The following is a 21,073-nucleotide window of genomic DNA, read 5'->3' as shown; positions in this document are numbered from 1 at the left end:
AAAACTGGCCAAACATATCCACTTTGCTTTGTGTACCAAAAACCAAAAGCTAGAATACAATCATCTTAATATATCATCCATTTCATTTATCCATTTAAGGACTACAACATTATGATGGAAAAACACACAACTCTAATACAAAAATTGATAACAATTGAGTATATTACATGCAGTAATACATAATACGATTAAGGGAATAACATTGATAAATGCATGTTTCATAGGCATTTAATGGGAAATATTTCTTATTATATGCATATTGTTAACCATTGTTCCCAAAATTTAGTTCAGTATATTGGTTATTATTATTTTTTCATTTTACTGAATTGCAGGTTATTATTAGCCAGCCTGCTGTACACTGTACAGAACACTTTGATTTTGAGTCTAGAATGCATTTTGGCATATATTGTATTCCAATATAAGGCCTGTCCGTTAGTCATTGCGCACGACACTTAAAATCATATAATTATGTAGCAATTGTGCAAACATTGACGGAGACTGACGATCAAAGTAATCAAGTGGGCCAATAAAGATGGTTTTTAAGTTTTAACAGTTTTTGAGAAGTTTCAAGTTTCAAGTTTCAAGTTTTATAAAGTAATTTACGGCCACCGGCCCACAATACAGAACATATTTACATCAATGTCATTCAAAAATACCATTGCCATTTCCGTGACTATATAACAATGTTAACGATATTATAGAAACCTATCAACAGTTAGTTATTTTTCATAAATGCATGAATGAATTGGCATGTCTTTAACAAAGTGTTATAATTTTTGCATGAAAGTTTGCTATAAAATACTTCCACTGGAGAGTTTGCAGTTGTAATACTACCTAAGTAAAAACATCGTATTATATCATATTTCTTGCATTCAAAGAAAACATGGTACTCATCTTCAACTACATCTATGCCTTTGTCAAAACATAAGGCACAAAGTCTTTCCTCACGTACAATTCCTAGATGTCTACCAGTCTCTATACCAAATTTGTGACTAGAACATCTGAATTTTGCAAAACGTTTGCGTAAATAAAACGGAAAGTTTGCACTAAGATAGTATTCAACATCGAGTAGAGTTTTAAAGTATTTATAGTGCTGGCATCTAGAAGATTCGTTTATGTTACGATACCAATCTTGTTTTAAACTATCCGATACACGGCATTTAAACGCTTCAATGAATAACCGTATATCGCCAACTTCCTGACTAACCCAAACGAAGCCAAAACCAAATTTAAACAAGGTTTCCCTAACCTCAGAAGCCCACGTTCGCCTACCTATTTCATCTAGCCGTTTTAACATACAATAACAGTTTTGGGGATAACGATAGTTCGGCATAATAAGTAATTTGCACCAATACTTTATAAATCTGCATGTATAGTCCAAAAAAAAGAGGTAAATGACCACATTTCCCAAGAGCAACATCATTATTGACAGACTTATTCACTCCTAAAAACCTTTTACAATATTGTATCTGAACACGTTCTACTATAGGTGAATATTTTGTGCCCCATATTTCGGATCCATAAAGTAATACAGGTTTCACCATTGAATCAAATATTTTAAAGCTTTCAGCATAGTTAAGATATCCAAATTTACGTTGAAAACCTTGGATGCAGTTAACCGATTTGGTAGCTTGCATAGCTAACTTACTTAAGGCTTTGGAACATGACAGCTTTGGAGTAAATATCAAGCCATGTATTTATAAAATGAAACAACCTTAATTGGCGTAACACCGAATGACCACTTTTCCGTGCCTCGCAGAGGTCCACCGTTACGGAATACTATAATCTCAGTTTTATTTACATTGACTGTCATCCCGGTGTCTTCACAGAATGTTTTAATTGCATTAACTTGCCGCGGAAGTTGTACTACTGTTTCAGCTGGGTTTGCAACGTCGTCAGCGAACATTAGCGTTAGTATGTCAGGTATTTCGTTTGATACAAAGATTCCAGGGTTGCAGTGATCTCTTAAATATGTACAGAGGTCATTTATATACAAAACAAAAATCAGAGGACTACAAATATCACCCTGGCGCGTTCCCTTTAAACATCTGAATCTTTGTGTAAGGCCATGACTTGTTCTGACTTGCGCGGCAAGGTTTACATACATCGCTTTTAATGTTAACAAAAAATTGCCAGTAATACCTTTGCGAAATAAACATGAAAATAGATCAGGATGATGGATATTATCAAAAGCTTTGGCGAAGTCAACGTATAGGACATATACCCTACCCCTTTTTTTAGAAAGATATTTTTGTATTATTGCATTAAGAGTAAATATATGATCAATCGTTGAATAACCAGATCGAAAGCCTGCCTGGGACTTGTTATGAACAATACTGTAAAATTAGTGAATACTTACAAACCGCTTTTAGACAAGATGTGCTTTAAAGTGATTACTTTAAAATTGACCTGCTTATGCCCCGGTCTCATATCCGTTCGATGTCCGTGCAATTAATGAAATCGTTCGATACCACCAACTTTTAAAATCCGTACTGTCTCCGTACAATCATAGCTTATAATCACCTGCGTACGGGCTCCGTACGATCTATTTGAGAATCAAAATTGAAGTACAAGGTCCAGAGGAAATGGCATTTAAGGTTGTTCATAAATTTAAAGACCTTGCACAAAATCATGCAAGCGTTTCTCAACTTGATTAATGTAATAGGTATTTTGACTGTGAAGCGTTGTTTTACGTTTCAATAAAACGCATTAAGTGGTTGGTTAAATGTGGACTTAATGGTACGTGTACGCAAAATTTCAATCGACAGTGTTACGATTAATAAGAGCAATACTTTCCATTTTCTGCTAGATAGTAATGTAGAAGTAAATTTGAAATTGGTTTAATGGCTGTTTAATTTTTTTTATAAATTATCAATCGAATACATCAGGTCTTTACTGAGAAATGTACTATATGTAGTTATTTAGTTCTTGCACGGAAAACTTCAACCAGAGTTAAGGAAAACGTGAGTATAAATATCATTCTATGCATACTTAAAGTTGTTTTACTTGATCACTGTAACAGGTGGAATGAATAGAAGATATTGTGTACATTCTAAATAAGTCTCGGATTGATCAACTCAACAGAGAACGAGTGTCTACTATCGTTTGTGGTTAATAGCTGCACAGAGAGAGCGTGGAGCTGCTATCGGTGTGCTTAATAGCTCAACAGAGAACGAGGGTCTCCTATTGTCTGTGGTTAATAGCTCAACAGAGAACATGGGAGTAATATCGTTCGTAATTCAATTCGCATTGAACCAGTAATCTGTCGATAAAGAAAGCATTGCAGAAGGAGACAAAACAGCAATATATTAATCCGAGTTGGATAAAATGATTCTAAGATATGTCTTTTAAAACCAAAAGCGTGTCTTGTAATCAAAGTGTCTGTTACTGTGTCCAACCTGTAAGGTGCCAAGCGTCACGTCAATGTTTTACACTTGCTATTGAGTAAAATGATGGCAGAGATCTGCTATTTTATTGTGGCGGGTTTCGGGTCAAAGAAAAAAGTCATCATGTCTAGCATTTACATGATATACCATGATATGACAGCATGGGAGACGCAGTCGTAAAACCATCATTCCAATGATTCACTTATGTTTTTACGGGTCAAGTTCCTAACACGCACATGGACCTGTCGTAACAGCAAATCAAAGTCTGCTTACTAAATTTGGTAGTGTTTTGTTTTGGCAGCACAGGCGCTATTGTTGTTAGTTAATTGTGGTCAACATTGTACATTAAAGCATGCGTCATTTCCTTTTGTGCTCAAAGGTAATTAAATATCCATTTTTAATGGATGAATTATCGTATACTTTTATACTAACATACTATTGTCTTCAAGAAAACTAATAAAAATATGTTTTAAAGAGTTAACGCATTCCACAATGTCAAAAGGGAGGTGAGTTTTCAATGTTCAATAATGCCAAAAGGGTGTTAGGAAACTTGCACTACTAAAATACTATTGTTCACATCAATCGTATATTTTTTTTGTCATAAGCCTGGCCTGGATGTTTTGGTCTCTCGGTAAAGTTAATATTATTTATTTAGCTTTTAATTTCCTTCTCCATTGCAATTGTAATTACTCGTCTAAATACCAGCGTACCATATACTTTAAACAAATTTACAACCATGTTTGAAAGTGTGCAGACTTAATAGTATACCATTTTTACACTAATCAGTTAACCCATTGGGTTCGTTTGTGATTTGGTTGGCCGTACCAAAGAGGTCACCCAAACTATATTGTTACTTGATTTATTAAAGCTGTACTCTCACAGATTTACCGTTTTGACAACTTTTTTAGTTTTTGTCTTGAAACGAGCAAATTTTTGCGAAAATCCATGGAAACCAGTAAGACTGCTGACAAAAAATCAAATCGCAGGTTTTTATATTTTAGTTCAAAAATTGATGTTTTATGCATTTTTCTTAAACCGTTAAAACCGTTAGGATAATAATAGCATTTATCTCACTGGGTTTGGCTGTGTAGCGTTCTATTTTTCTTTCCCCATAATGTGCACTCTTTCTGAGTGGCAATGATTTAGTCTATTAACCAGAGACTGTGGACAATTACTGATGTTGACATGGCATTTGTAATATACTGATTGCAATTAACGTATTGAGGTAGAACAAATAAAGGAAATAATTGTATGCAACAGGATGTCCTGTCCCGAGAGAAATGTCCACTCTGGACAAGTGAACGAGCAGAGGCAAGCACAATAATCGTTTCTGTAAAATGAAGAAAAGCTAACGCTCTGACCTAACGCCAAAAGAGTAAGCGATAAAAAGAGGACTGTCTTACATGGAGGTCTTAAATTACCATCGTGTTTTTCCTTTCATAATCAAAATTCGTCGAAGTATGAATGAACAGATCAAATTCTTGAAAACGTTACAACCAACATGTATCGAGGTGATCAGTTTCTTCAATTGCATGACAAAACTCATTCTCTGTTAATGTAATCGCTGATTTTTTTATCCAACTTCAGAAAACCTTTCTGTATTTGCGCAAAATTGTTTTATCACGATACAATCTGTATTAAATATTGACTATATAATTATACTTTAATGTCAGAAACATGCTTAAACGCACGAACTTATAAATCTTAATAGAATAATTAATATCGTAAGCCAGAAACTCGTTAATAAAATGTAAGCGCTAATAGGATTTGATGCGCCGCCGCATTTGTTGTTAAGAATCTGATTCATTTTAATCATTTTCGTATAAATATTTATATGAAAAACTACAGAAACAAGTACAGTAGTTGAAAGGTTAAACATAAATCCCGTTTCATGGCACAGGGTCAACGCCAAAGACATAGAACACAAAAACAAACAATCACAAATCATGAAACAACAGCACAAAACTCCACCTTTTACATATATAATATATATACAAAACTAGGAGTGTTTATAAAGGATATCTATTTTGCCGCGTTTTATTTCACGTTTGTAAAGGAATTATTTTTAAAAAAATATTGAGTTTAAAGTTTCCTGCAATAATAGATAAAAATCGTTAAACTATTCGATTTACTTAGTTGGGGAACAGATAAATACATAGAGTATATTTGTTAATTTCAGTGATTTTCATCGTATTTTATTTCACGAATGACAATAAAAACATATTTTACTAATGGCAATTACTATATTTAAGATAAGTTTTATACTATAATTCCACACAATTTTTGTTCCTGCAGTCCAGTCCCGTGTCAGTTTGTAGTGTCTTTGTTTTGTATTCATGACTTCTTGGATACTGGTGTGCTAATAATCGTTGATCTCTCAGTTTAAACCCCTTAGTGAATAACTGACGGTAACCCCATGATTTCACGGTGTATTCACATTAATGTTTATTGTGTGTGGTGTTTTTCGTCTTCCATGTTGTCTGTTAGAATATTGTACCAATAAATATTTCGACTGCTGTTATTGGTCTTATAGATTCCTTTGTTCTCCATGTTGTCTGTCTGTCGTTAGAATATTGTACCAATAAATAGTTCAATAGCTGTTACTAGTATGATAGATGCCTTTGTTCTCCATGTTGTCTGTCTGTCGTTAGAATATTGTACCAATAAATAGTTCGAAAGCTGTTATTCGTCTGATAGATGAACTTGTTCTCCATGTTGTCTGTCTGGCGTCAGATTATTGAACCAATAAATAGTTCGACTGCTGTTATTAGTCTGATAGATGCCTTTGTTCTCCATGTTGTCTGTCTGGCGTCAGAATATTGAACCAATAAATAGTTCGACTGCTGTTATTAGCCTTATAGATTCCTCGGTACTCCATGTTTTATGTCTGCCGTAAGAATACTGTACCAATAAATAGTTTGTTTGGTGTTATTGGCCTCATGGATTCCTTCGTTTTCTATGTTGTCTGACTTAAGTAGTTCGTCTGCTGGTCTGGTTCCTACAGGTTCCTTTGTGTTCTATGTTGTGTGTGTGTAGAGTTAGAATATTATACTATTAAATCAATTGACTGCTGGTCTTGTTCCTATAGGTTCCTTTTGGTTCCATTATGTCTGTCTGGCATTAGAATTTCGTACTGTTCAATAGTTCGCCGGACGGCTGTTCTTGCCCCAACAGGTTCCTTTTTGTTCTATGTTGTGTGTGTGTGAATAGAGTTAGAATACTGTACTATTAAATAGTTCGTCTGTTGATCTGGTTCCTATAGTTTTCTTGGTGTTCCATGTTATCTGTCTGGTGATAGAATATTGTTCTGTTAAATAGTTCGACTGCTGGTCTCGTCCCTATAGATTCCTTTGTGATCCATGTTGTCTGTCTGGCATTAGAATATTGTACCATTTAACAGTTCGTCTGATGGCCCTTACCAATAGTTTTCTTTGTTTTCCATTTTGTTTGTCTGCCGTTATGATAGTGTACCATAAAATAGTTCGACTGCTGGTCTAGTCCCTATAGGTTCTTTTGTACTCCATGCTGTCTGTCTGGCGTTAGAAAATTGTGCCAAAATAGTTCGACTGCTGTTCCTTTGTATTATCAATAAGGTGAAAAGATACCGAAACCCTATTCCTTAGAGAGGTTTACACAAGTTCAAGGAATTACAAGATTTATCACTGCCTATCAAGATTTATCACCGTTTTCTTTTCTGTCTGTCTAAAATTATTCTATAACGAGAGGGATGTGCATTTAACACGAACCCACTAGTTCGTATTTTCTAAAAGCAGTTGACACGCAAAGGCACGTACTTTTGGTTTAAGTCGATTTATAAAAAAGTGATATTTAGATTTTTGGAAGCATGAGCTAATCTCTGCTGACACTAGTTATATACACCTGTTAAATCATTTGAGATGAAAACAGAAAAGCAGGCATACAATTGATATTTTTAATTCTTGAAATGATGTGCAAAAATAATTGCGTAATAAAAGAATAGAACAGAACTATGTTATGAATATTCAAGTTAACTTTAACAGAACACCCGTGCTCAAAATGGACTTTAAAGGAATCGTATAAGAGACAGCGTTAGTATATCCATAATCATCAAAAAACAAACTATAAAACCAAGCGCCATATTGACTGATAAGCTAAGCCTTTCTTATGTGTCGAATGTAGCTTGACTGAGACTTTAAACGATCCGATCGAAATATAAAAAAACCTCACATTTGTTTCGTTAAATATAAAAAATAGAATCATTGTATGACATCTTAAATGGGATGCCATTTATTGATGCCTGGTTTATTCAGCTTTATAGAACATCAAATAATTGCATTAACGTAATACCTAAACATAAACATGCTTAGCCTTCAATTACACATTTACATTTTTTAGACGCTGGATTTTGCAGGAATGAAAATGAACGCTCTCGAAATATATTGTCTATACATTACAAACAAGCAACAAGTTAGATATGATGACGCAGGACAATTGTTTTTAAACCCTCAGACGACCTCCTGTATGTTGTTATGACAGGTCGTTTGTCAAAAATATTGATTACAGTTATGGTAAAGAGAGGAAATTCCGAATTCCCTAGTTTTTCACGAGGTTATTTTCTTAACCAAAACATTACATAAAGAGTCACATACAAGTTTACGGACCAGGCAATCAGGCTGAGCACGCAATGTCTCTCTATACTGTTGTAGTTTGATTGCTGTCGTTACAGACCAACGGATTATAGACACTAAGATATATTAAGATTTTCAACGCGACTCAAAACAACATGCCTATCTTTTTAAACTACCAGGATCAGTGTGTGTATACCACGTGATAAATTGCGTCATAAATGCTACGTCGGACGGCAATATTTTGATTTGAACAAAGACTTTAAACAAAGATAACTTCACTATTTCTTCACGTTTTTTAATGAAACATAGCGCAGTCGAAGCCACTAACGGAGCCCCACCGTCGGTCTTTAACCAGAATTTGATTGCGAGTTTAGTTTCTTAAAACACTTCGACAAACCGTTTCACCTTACGGCCGTCTAACGGAGCACTGTCAAAACATTATTTTGGAAACAGGTTTGTCGAAGTGTTTGAAGAAACTAATGAACTCATCAAATTTCGGAAATAAAAGAAATGCGGGGCTCTTTAAGCGGCATAGACTGCCCTTTGTTTCATTTAAAATGGTTTTGTATATGAAAAGTTATCTTTGATTTACGTCTTCATTTTAAGCAATTTTTGCTGTCCGACGTAGCATATATGACGTCATTTATCACGTGGTATACACACACTGATATATGACGTAATTTATCACGTGGTATACACACACTGAGGATTCGTTCTTTCTCTTTTGCTAATCAACCCGATATCAAAGGGACAATGGATAAGCTTAGTTAAGTTGAGTTTTTACTTATTTCTCTTAGCTTAACTGTGGCCCAAGCTGATACTTAAAAGAATCACGATCAAGTACGTTTCTTGCTAGAAACCAGTACTCATGCCAAATTTTGGAGGTCATGAGAAATTTCTCTCCTGTGGGGACACAACCCACAATCTCTTAAATGTAGGGCGAACACCTTTACCAAAAGGCTACTATCATCCCATAGTGACCAAAAGGCAATAGTGTTACCGTAAACAATCATGGCTTTTGCCATTAAATTATAATGTATTATAGTAATAGGTGTAAAGGATATTTGTTGATGTCATAAAGCCGCGAATGAGAATATTATTTGTCTATGGCCGCGAGTGAAATAAAAAACCCACTATATTTCACTGAAATAAACAAATGTTCTTTTAATTTCATGTATTGTTCGAGCTGTCTCTATTTTCCCCACATTTTAAACCCTCTGATAAACCATGGGGGCTGCAGTAGAAGGGAAGTAACCGCTGCGTGGAGTCTGCTCCCAAAAGCGCAAGCTGTAAGCCCAGTTAAATAAAGTATTTCAAAGGTTATTGAAATGTTTTCAAATATTAATATCTCAAATTTCATTTAACTAAATAAAAAAATCATCGGATTCAGATAAAACAAATAGACCTACATGTATATTTTAAATTTAAAAGGAAAAACTTATTCGTTATTTGCGTAGTAGTAGTATATTTGACATTAAACACAGAATTTCATCGATAATATTCAATTTTAGTTCGGTAATAAATCATATTTCTGAAACGTTTTGTTGTTAAGAAAATAAGGCGGTTGAGATATAGTTGTACCTGACCCGAACTTTATTTCATTACTTAAGCTTACTTTCCTTATCATAAAATTTGCCACTTAAATAAATAATACTACACATGATACGACCTTATGGTATTTTTTCCTATTACCATGAGCATAAGAGGATCCGGGGTGGGGGGGTGCTAAATAAGCCCAAGTCTACTTTTAATCAATATGGGAGAAAAACGTAAAAAAATCCTCAAAAATGGCCCAGACCCCCTTCGAGCACTTTATTTAAAACAAATTTCGATCCTGGGGTTGGGCGCAAAAAGTTAAGCCCTAAACGTTAAATACTGGAACCGCCCAGGGAAGGTTTCCAATTATAGTGAATGTCAACGTGTAACAAATGCGTAGTATGTTGTTGTTTTTTGGTAATTTCTGTTGTATTTGTATGAATGTCATTACAATTGCAACTTATCCTTACAAAACAACTTGGGAACAGTAAGTTAGTCATTACGACTTCAACTTGGCAACAGTAAGCTGGTCATTACGACTTATACTTGGCAACAGTAAGATGGTCACTACGACTTCAACTTGGCAACAGTAAGTTAGTCATTACGACTTCAACTTGGCAGCAGTAAGCTAGTCAGTACGACTTCAACTTGGCTACTGTAAGCTAGTACTTGAAACTAGAACTTGGACGACAGAGAGTTGACATTAAAAACTTTTGAGTTGTTTAATTTGAGCGCTTCATGAATGCTGCGGCGGCTTTACGTTGTTGTCCTGATAGACAACTGATTATCACATAATCCATTAGGCGATGTCCCGATGATCGACGTTCTGAAATACTTTAAAATTGAGAGAGAAGCGTTTTGATTCCCTGGGATGAGAGATAGCACTAAATCTATAATGTATGCTTTTGTAAATTAGTTCAGTAGAAGACTTTATAAACCTATTTGATATCAAACAAACTAGTGCATGACCATTTGACATTTCGGTTGGGCTCTAGCAATTTGTGAAGAAAGACTTTATAAGAGGTTTTAGCAGCTTTACTAATGTTAAAAGTTAAAGTATTATTATATATACCGGTAATTTATGTTAACATAAAATAGCATCTTTTCAACACCCCAAGACCCCAAGGTTTCTGGGGGGGGGGTCTCTTTTAAATGGTAATGTTGTTTTTCATTTAAAAAAATGTTTATTTTAACAGTGTTGGGGCCATTTGACATTTCGGGCCTATATTGAGTGAAATTATCTCCCGCCATGTTATTGTCTTTACTCTGCCTCTTCCATCCGATATTTGAAAAGGCTGTCAAACGAACAGAACCTGTTCTAAAGTGTTTCGTTTGTCGAACTGGCTATTATGTTATCATCAACGCAGTTCCAGGGTAAATTATAATACTGGAGCTACTATTATTCGTGCTTCATAGCTCCATAGAGAATGTAAGTGTGCTAACGTTCGTGCTTTATAGCTCTATATAGCACGTGGGTTTACTATCGTCCATTCTTAATAGCTCCACAGAGAACGTGGCTCTACTAGCGTTCGTGCTTCATAGCTTCACAGAAAACGTGGGTCTGCTAGCGTTCGTGCTTCATAGCTCCATAGAGAACGTGCGTCTACTCGCGTTAGTGCTTCATAGCTTCACAGAAAACGTGGGTCTGCTAGCGTTTGTGCTTCATTCATAGCTCCATAGAGAACGTGCGTCTACTAGCGTTCGTGCTTCATAGCTCCATAGAGAACGTGCGTCTACTAGCGTTCGTGCTTCATAGCTCCACAGAAAACGATGCTCTACTGTCGTTCGTGCTTCATAGCTCCACAGACAACCTGGCTCTACAGTCGGTCGTGCTTCATAGCTCCACAGAGAATGTGGGTCTACTATCGTTCGTGCTTCATAGCTCCACAGAGAATGTGGGTCTACTATCGTTCGTGCTTCATAGCTCCATAGAGAACGTGCGTCTATTAGCGTTCGTGCTTCATAGCTCCACAGAAAACGTGGCTCTACTGTCGTTCGTGCTTCATAGCTCCACAGAGAACGTGCGTCTACTATCGTTCGTGCTTCATAGCTCCACAGAGAATGTGGGTCTACTATCGTTCGTGCTTCATAGCTCCATAGAGAACGTGCGTCTACTAGCGTTCGTGCTTCATAGCTCCACAGAAAACGTGGCTCTACTGTCGTTCGTGCTTCATAGCTCCACAGAGAACGTGGGTCTACTATCGTTCGTGCTTCATAGCTCCACAGAGAACATGGGTCTACTTCTGATCTTTACATCAGCAAAAAAACATATAGTCTGTCTCTGGTTTTTACACCAGCAGTATTATATGTAGTCTGTCTCTGATCTTTACACTAGCAATAAAACATAAAGTCCGTCTCTGGTTTTTACACCAGTAGTAAAACATGTAGTCTGTCTCTGATCTTTACACCAGCAATAAAACATATAGTCTGTCTCTGGGTTTTACACCAGCAAAAAAAAATATAGTCTGTCTCTGATCTTTACACCAGCAGTAAAACATGTAGTTTGTTTCTAATAATTACGAAAGCTGTAATAACATGTCGTCTGTCTCTGGTCTTTACACTAAATGTAATAACATGTCGTCTGTCCCTAATATTACACAAACAGTAATTAAATGTCCTCTGTATGTGATCTTTACATCATCATTAAAATGTAACCAAGTTTCAACAAACACTTACTTACAATGATCAATTAGCAAATTCTAGGAACTTTACGAACCTCGGCTAATTGAATGCAAGATATTGGATATAAACACATATCATATAGAACTAATTTATACGAAACAAATTAGTAACAATCACTGATATATCATTATCATACACGTTAAAATAAGTGAAAATAAACTTTGAAAAATGATAGATTCACACAGCGATCAGTCATGAACACGAATCCAGTGATTGGTGGAAGACTTTAGTCCGTTATGCTGGCCATCCACGTACGTCTTTGAGCGGAAAGTATCAAAGCGATTTCAGGTGAAGTAGTCTATTCTTAATCTCCCCATTCACACTGGTCGTGTTTTTAGAACATAAATGTGTCAAAAGAGAACAATAGCCGGCCACAAACTGGGACATACTCAAGTCATTATAGTCAATGTCGGAATGACCAGATATTTGAGCCGGTACAATGGCATGGGGCCATAACTGGGGGTGACGAAATGAAATATCAATTGATTTCGCAGATTTACCTGATTTCAACTTTTTGGAAGGTGTAAATACATGTTGCTATCTCCTGTTGTCGCGGAACGTCATCATGGTCACGTCCAATTGAAAAAGAAGCCAGCTGCTGTTTCAACGTATCTATCTCGCTGAAAAGACGCTTCTTATCTCCATGGGCCGTTTTCTCTTCAACTTGCCGTCGTAAAATGTCCCTCTCTCAGCAGTGTGTCGAAGTCAAATTTTTTTTTGTCGATTTTGCTCTTGCAGTAAGTTCTCGCAATTCCCGGGACAATAGCTCACCCTTTTCCTCTAGGTCGCGGATGGAACCCTCAACATCCACTGCGTTCTCCAATCTCGCACCACCAGACGCAATTCTTCAGATTTAATTCTTAACAATGACCGCTCGGCTGGAGGCGCGGTTAACAATGATTTAAGCGCTAAAAAACAGCGCCACCTATCAGAGAATTATGGGAAAAGAGTGACGTCAGAGAGCGCTTAATAATTATCGTATTTATGTCTAAATACTTAAATTAAATATCCATTTTTAATGGATGTGTTATCATGTACTTTTATTTTGACATATTATTGTCTGCAAATAAATCTATCTATATGTTTTAAAGAGTTAACGCATTCCACAATGTCAAAAGGGAGGTGAATTTTCAATGCTCAGCGACACAACGTTGTTAGGAAACGTATCCTTTGCCACTTCCACTACTAAAATACTACTGTTCACATTAACCGTATATATTCTTCGTCATAAGGCTGGGATGTTTTGGTATCTCGGTAAAGTTAATATTATTTATTAAGCTTTTAATTTCCTTCTCGGTTGCATTGTAATTACTCGTCTGAATCCTGCGTACCATATACTTTAAACATATTTACAACCATGTTTAAAAGTGTGCACACTTAATAGTATACCATTTTTACGAGTGCCCACTAATCAGTTAACCCATTGGGTTCGTTTGTGGTTTCGTTGGCCGTACCAAAGAGGTCACCCAAACTATATTGTTACTTGATTTATTAAAGCTGCACTCTCACAGATTTACCGTTTTGACAACTTTTTTTTATCTTGGAACGAGCAAATTTTTGCAAAAATCCATGGAAACCAGTAAGACTGCTGACAAAAAATCAAATCAAAGATTTTCATATTTAAGTTCAAATATTAGTGTTTTATGCATTTTTCTTAAACCGTTACGCCATAAAGCATTAATTTTCGAACAAAACTGTGAAAATATGCAATCTGATTTTTTGTCAGCAATTTTTTATTATTGGTTTGCAGATGTTTACGCAAAAAAATGCTCTTTCCAAGACAAAAAAAAATGTAATATTAGTATGTCTGTGAGAGTGCAGCTTTAACAGTATTGTTTGCTTTGTGCTTGTTTTTGTTAGTTTCTTTTTGTGAACGTTGTCATTTGAGTTGTGTGTCACTAAATATGATCATAATAGCATTTATCTCACTGGGTTTGGCTGTGTAGCGTTCTTTTTGTCTTCCCCCATAATGTGCAATCTTATCTTTGAGTTGCAATGTTTTAGTCTATTAACCAGAGACTGTGGACAATTACTGATGTTGACACGGCATTTGTAATATACTGATTGCAATTAACGTATTGAGGAAGAACAAATAAGGAAATAATTGTATGCAACTGGATGTCCTGTCCCGAGAGAAATGTCCACTCTGGACAAGTGAACGAGCAGAGACAATCACAATATTCGTATCTGTAAGATGAAGAAAGTATACTGCTAACGCTCTGACCTAACGCCAAAAGAGTAAGCGATAAAAAGATGGCTGGCTTAAGTCGATTGGAGGTCTTAAATTATCATCGTGTTTTTCCTTTGATAATCAAAATTTGTCGAAGGCTGAATAAAAAAATCAAATTCTTGAAAACGTTACAACCAACATGTATCGAGGTGATCAGTTTCTTCAATTGCATGACAAAACTCATTCTGTGTTAATGTAATCGCTGATTTTTTTTTATCCAACTTCAGAAAACCTTTCTGTATTTGCGCAAAGTTGTTTGATCACGATACAATCTGTATTAAATATTGACTATATTATTATACTTTAATGTCAGAAACATGCTTAAACGCACGAAGTTAGTAAACTTAATAGAATAATTAATATCGTAAGCCAGAAACTCGTTAATAAAATGTAAGCGCTAATAGGATTTGATGCGCCGCCGCATTTGTTGTTAAGAATCTGATTCATTTTAATCATTTTGGTATAAATATTTATATGAAAAACTACAGAAACAAGTACAGTAGTTGAAAGGTTAATAAATCCCGTTTCATGGCACAGGGTCAACGCCAAAGACATAGAACACAAAAACAAACAATCACAAATCATGAAACAACAGCACAAAACTCCACCTTTTACATATATAACATATATACAAAACTAGGAGTAAAGGAATTATTTTAAAAAAAAATATCGAATTTAAAGTTTCCTGCAATAATAGATAAAAATCGTTAAACTATTCGATTTACTTAGTTGGGGAACAGATAAATACATAGAGTATATTTGTTAATTTCAGTGATTTTCATTGTATATTATTTCACGAATGACAAAAAAAACATATTTTACTAATGGCAATTACTATATTTAAGATAAGTTTTATACTATAATTCCACACAATTTTTGTTCCTGCAGTCCAGTCCCGTGTCAGTTTGTAATGTCTTTGTTTTGTATTCATGACTTCTTGGATACTGTTGTGCTAATAATCGTTGATCTCTCAGTTTAAACCCCTTAGTGAATAACTGACGGTAACCCCATGATTTCACGGTGTATTCACATTAATGTTTATTGTGCGTGGTGTTTTTCGTCATCCATGTTGTCTGTTAGAATATTGTACCAATAAATATTTCGACTGCTGTTATTGGTCTTATAGATTCCTTTGTTCTCCATGTTGTCTGTCTGTCGTTAGAATATTGTACCAATAAATAGTTTGAAAGTTGTTACTAGTCTGATAGATGCCTTTGTTCTCCATGTTGTCTGTCTGTCGTTATAATATTGTACCAATAAATAGTTCGAATGCTGTTTTTCGTCTGATAGATGCCTGTGTTCTCCATGTTGTCTGTCTGGCGTCAGATTATTGAACCAATAAATAGTTCGACTGCTGTTATTAGTCTGATAGATGCCTTTGTTCTCTATGTTGTCTGTCTGGCGTCAGAATATTGAACCAATAAATAGTTCGACTGCTGTTATTAGCCTTATAGATTCCTCGGTACTCCATGTTTTATGTCTGTCGTAAGAATACTGTACCAATAAATAGTTCGTTTGGTGTTATTGGCCTCATGGATTCCTTTGTTTTCCATGTTGTCTGACTTAAGTAGTTCGTCTGCTGGTCTGGTTCATACAGGTTCCTTTGTGTTCTATGTTGTGTGTGTGTAGAGTTAGAATATTATACTATTAAATCAATTGACTGCTGGTCTTGTTCCTATAGGTTCCTTTTGGTTCCATTATGTCTGTCTGGCATTAGAATTTCGTACTGTTCAATAGTTCGCCGGACGGCTGTTCTTGCCCCTACAGGTTCCTTTGTGTTCTATGTTGTGTGTGTGTGAATAGAGTTAGAATACTGTACTATTAAATAGTTCGTCTGTTGATCTGGTTCCTATAGTTTTCTTGGTGTTCCATGTTATCTGTCTGGTGATAGAATATTGTTCTGTTAAATTGTTCGACTGCTGGTCTCGTCCCTATAGATTCTTTGTGATCCATGTTGTCTGTCTGGCATTAGAATATTGTACCATTTATAAGTTCGTCTGATGGCCCTGTACCAATAGTTTTCTTTGTTTTCCATTTTGTTTGTCTGCCGTTATGATAGTGTACCATAAAATAGTTCGACTGCTGGTCTAGTCCCTTTGGTTCTTTTGTACTCCATTTGTTTGTCTGTCTGGCGTTAGAAAATTGTGCCATTAAATAGTTCGACTGCTGTTCCTTTGTATTATCAATAAGGTGAAAAGATACCGAAACCCTATTCCTTAGAGAGGTTTACACAAGTTCAAGGAATTACAAGATTTATCACTGCCTATCAAGATTTATCACCGTTTTCTTTTCTGTCTGTCTAAAATTATTCTATAACGAGAGGGATGTGCATTTAACACGAACCCACTAGTTCGTATTATCTAAAAGCAGTTGACACGCAAAGGCACGTACTTTTGGTTTAAGTCGATTTATAAAAAAGTGATATTTAGATTTTTGGAAGCATGAGCTAATCTCTGCTGAAACTAGGTATATACACCTGTTAAATCATTTGAGATGAAAACAGAAAAGCAGGCATACAATTGATATTTTTAATTCTTGAAATGATGTGCAAAAATAATTGCGTAATAAAAGAATAGAAGAGAACTATGTTATGAATATTCAAGTTAACTTGAACAGAACACCCGTGCTCAAAATGGACTTTAAAGGAATCGTATAAGAGACAGCGTTAGTATATCCATAATCATCAAAAAACAAACTATAAAACCAAGCGCCATATTGACTGATAAGCTAAGCCTTTCTTATGTGTCGAATGTAGCTTGACTGAGACTTTAAACGATCCGATCGAAATATAAAAAAACCTCACATTTGTTTCGTTAAATATAAAAAATAGAATCATTGTATGACATCTTAAATGGGATGCCATTTATTGATGCCTGGTTTATTCAGCTTTATAGAACATCAAATAATTGCATTAACGTTATACCTAAACATAAACATGTTTAGCCTTCAATTACACATTTACATTTTTAGACGCTGGATTTTGCAGGAATGTAAATGAACGCTCTCGAAATATATTGTCTATACATTACAAACAAGCAACAAGTTAGATATGATGACGCAGGACAATTGTTTTTAAACCCTCAGACGACCTCCTGTATGTTGTTATGACAGGTCGTTTGTCAAAAATATTGATTACAGTTATGGTAAAGAGAGGAAATTCCGAATTCCCTAGTTTTTCACGAGGTTATTTTCTTAACCAAAACATTACATAAAGAGTCACATACAAGTTTACGGACCAGGCAATCAGGCTGAGCACGCAATGTCTCTCTATACAGTTGTATAGACAAACGTGAGACAAAGATAACTTTCCCATTTCTTCACCATTTTAGATGAAACATCGCGCAGTCTACGCCTCTTACGGAGCTCCGCATTCGGTCTTTTACCAAAGTTTGATCGAGGGTTAAGTTTCTTCAAACACTTCAAAAAAGATATTTCACAATACGGCCGTCTGACGAAGCACTGTCAAAACAGTATATTTGAAACAGGTTTGTTGAAGTGTTTGAGGAAACTAATCACCTAATCAAACTTCGGTAATAAAACGAAGGCGGGGCTCTTTAAGTGGCATAGACTGCCCTTTGTTTTATTTAATTTGGTGTAGTAAACGAAAAGTTATCTTTGATTTAAGTCTTCATTTTATGCAAAATGTTGCCTTCCGACGTAGCATATACAGTGTGTGTATACCACGTGATAAATTGCGTCATAAATGCTACGTCGGACGGCAATATTTTGATTTGAACAAAGACTTTAAAAAAAGATAACTTCACTATTTCTTCACGATTTTAAATGAAGCATAGCGCAGTCTACGCCGCTTACGGATCCCCACCTTCGGTCTTTAACCAGAATTTGATTGCGAGTTTAGTTTCTTAAAACACTTCGACAAACCGTTTCACCTTACGGCCGTCTGACGGAGCACTGTCAAAACATTATTTTGGAAACATGTTTGTCGAAGTGTTTGAAGAAACTAATGAACTCATCAAATTTCGAAAATAAAAGAAATGCGGGGCTCTTTAAGCGGCATAGACTGCCCTTTGTTTCATTTAAAATGGTTTTGTATATGAAAAGTTATCTTTGATTTACGTCTTCATTTTAAGCAATTTTTGCCGTCCGACGTAGCATATATGACGTCATTTATCACGTGGTATACACACACTGATATATGACGTAATTTATCACGTGGTATACACACACTGAGAATTCGTTCTTTCTCTTTTGCTAATCAACCCGATATCAAAGGGACAATGGATAAGCTTAGTTAAGTTGAGTTTTTACTTATTTCTCTTAGCTTAACTGTGGCCCAAACTGATACTTAAAAGAATCACGATCAAGTACGTTTCTTGCTAGAAACCAGTACTCATGCCAAATGTTGGAGGTCATGAGAAATTTCTCTCCTTTGGGGACACAACCCACAATCTCTTGAATGTAGGGCGAACACCTTTACAAAAAGGCCACTATTATCCGATAGTGACCAAAAGGCAATAGTGTTACCGTAAACAATCATGGCTTTTGCCATTAAATTATAATGTATTATAGTGATAGGTGTAAAGGATATTTGTTGATGTCATAAAGCCGCGAATGAGAATATTATTTGTCTATGGCCGCGAGTGAAATAAAAACAACAACAACACTATATTTCACTGAAATCAACAAATGTTCTTTTTATTTCATGTATTGTTCGAGCTGTCTCTATTTTCCCCACATTTTAAACCCTCCGATAATCCATTGGGGCTGCAGTAGAAGGGAAGTAACCGCTGCGTGGAGTCTGCTCCCAAAAAGCGCAAGCTGTAAGCCCAGTTAAATAAAGTATTTCAAAGGTTATTGAAATGTTTTCAAATATTAATATCTCAAATTTCATTTAACTAAATAAAAAAATCATCGGATTCAGATAAAACAAATAGACCTACATGTATATTTTAAATTTAAAAGGAAAAACTTATTCGTTATTTGCGTAGTAGTAGTATATTTGACATTAAACACAGAATTTCATCGATAATATTCAATTTTAGTTCGGTAATAAATCATATTTCTGAAACGTTTTGTTGTTAAGAAAATAAGGCAGTTGAGATATAGTTGTACCTGACCCGAACTTTATTTTATTACTTAAGGTTACTTTCCTTATCATAAAATTTGCCACTTAATAAATAATTTGGACTACACATGATACGACCTTATGGTATTTTTTCCTATTACCATGAGCATAAGAGGATCCGGGTAGGGGGGGGGGGGTGCTAAATAAGCCCAAGTCTACTTTTAATCAATATGGGAGAAAAACGTAAAAAAATCCTCAAAAATGGCCCAGACCCCCTTCGAGCACTTTATTTAAAACAAATTTCGATCCTGGGGTTGGGCGCAAAAAGTTAAGCCCTAAACGTTAAATACTGGAACCGCCCAGGGAAGGTTTCCAATTATAGTGAATGTCAACGTGTAACAAATGCGTAGTATGTTGTTGTTTTTTGGTAATTTCTGTTGTATTTGTATGAATGTCATTACAATTGCAACTTATCCTTACAAAACAACTTGGGAACAGTAAGTTAGTCATTACGACTTCAACTTGGCAACAGTAAGCTGGTCATTACGACTTATACTTGGCAACAGTAAGATGGTCACTACGACTTCAACTTGGCAACAGTAAGTTAGTCATTACGACTTCAACTTGGCAGCAGTAAGCTAGTCAGTACGACTTCAACTTGGCTACTGTAAGCTAGTACTTGAAACTAGAACTTGGACGACAGAGAGTTGACATTAAAAACTTTTGAGTTGTTTAATTTGAGCGCTTCATGAATGCTGCGGCGGCTTTACGTTGTTGTCCTGATAGACAACTGATTATCACATAATCCATTAGGCGATGTCCCGATGATCGACGTTCTGAAATACTTTAAAATTGAGAGAGAAGCGTTTTGATTCCCTGGGATGAGAGATAGCACTAAATCTATAATGTATGCTTTTGTAAATTAGTTCAGTAGAAGACTTTATAAACCTATTTGATATCAAACAAACTAGTGCATGACCATTTGACATTTCGGTTGGGCTCTAGCAATTTGTGAAGAAAGACTTTATAAGAGGTTTTAGCAGCTTTACTAATGTTAAAAGTTAAAGTATTATTATATATACCGGTAATTTATGTTAACATAAAATAGCATCTTTTCAACACCCCAAGACCCCAAGGTTTCTGGGGGGGGGTCTCTTTTAAATGGTAATGTTGTTTTTCATTTAAAAAAATGTTTATTTTAACAGTGTTGGGGCCATTTGACATTTCGGGCCTATATTGAGTGAAATTATCTCCCGCCATGTTATTGTCTTTACTCTGCCTCTTCCATCCGATATTTGAAAAGGCTGTCAAACGAACAGAACCTGTTCTAAAGTGTTTCGTTTGTCGAACTGGCTATTATGTTATCATCAACGCAGTTCCAGGGTAAATTATAATACTGGAGCTACTATTATTCGTGCTTCATAGCTCCATAGAGAATGTAAGTGTGCTAACGTTCGTGCTTTATAGCTCTATATAGCACGTGGGTTTACTATCGTCCATTCTTAATAGCTCCACAGAGAACGTGGCTCTACTAGCGTTCGTGCTTCATAGCTTCACAGAAAACGTGGGTCTGCTAGCGTTCGTGCTTCATAGCTCCATAGAGAAC

Source organism: Mya arenaria, chromosome 6, assembly GCF_026914265.1.
Source record: "Mya arenaria isolate MELC-2E11 chromosome 6, ASM2691426v1".
NCBI classification, from domain to species: Eukaryota; Metazoa; Mollusca; class Bivalvia; order Myida; family Myidae; genus Mya; species Mya arenaria.
This window is presented reverse-complemented; position numbering follows the sequence as displayed.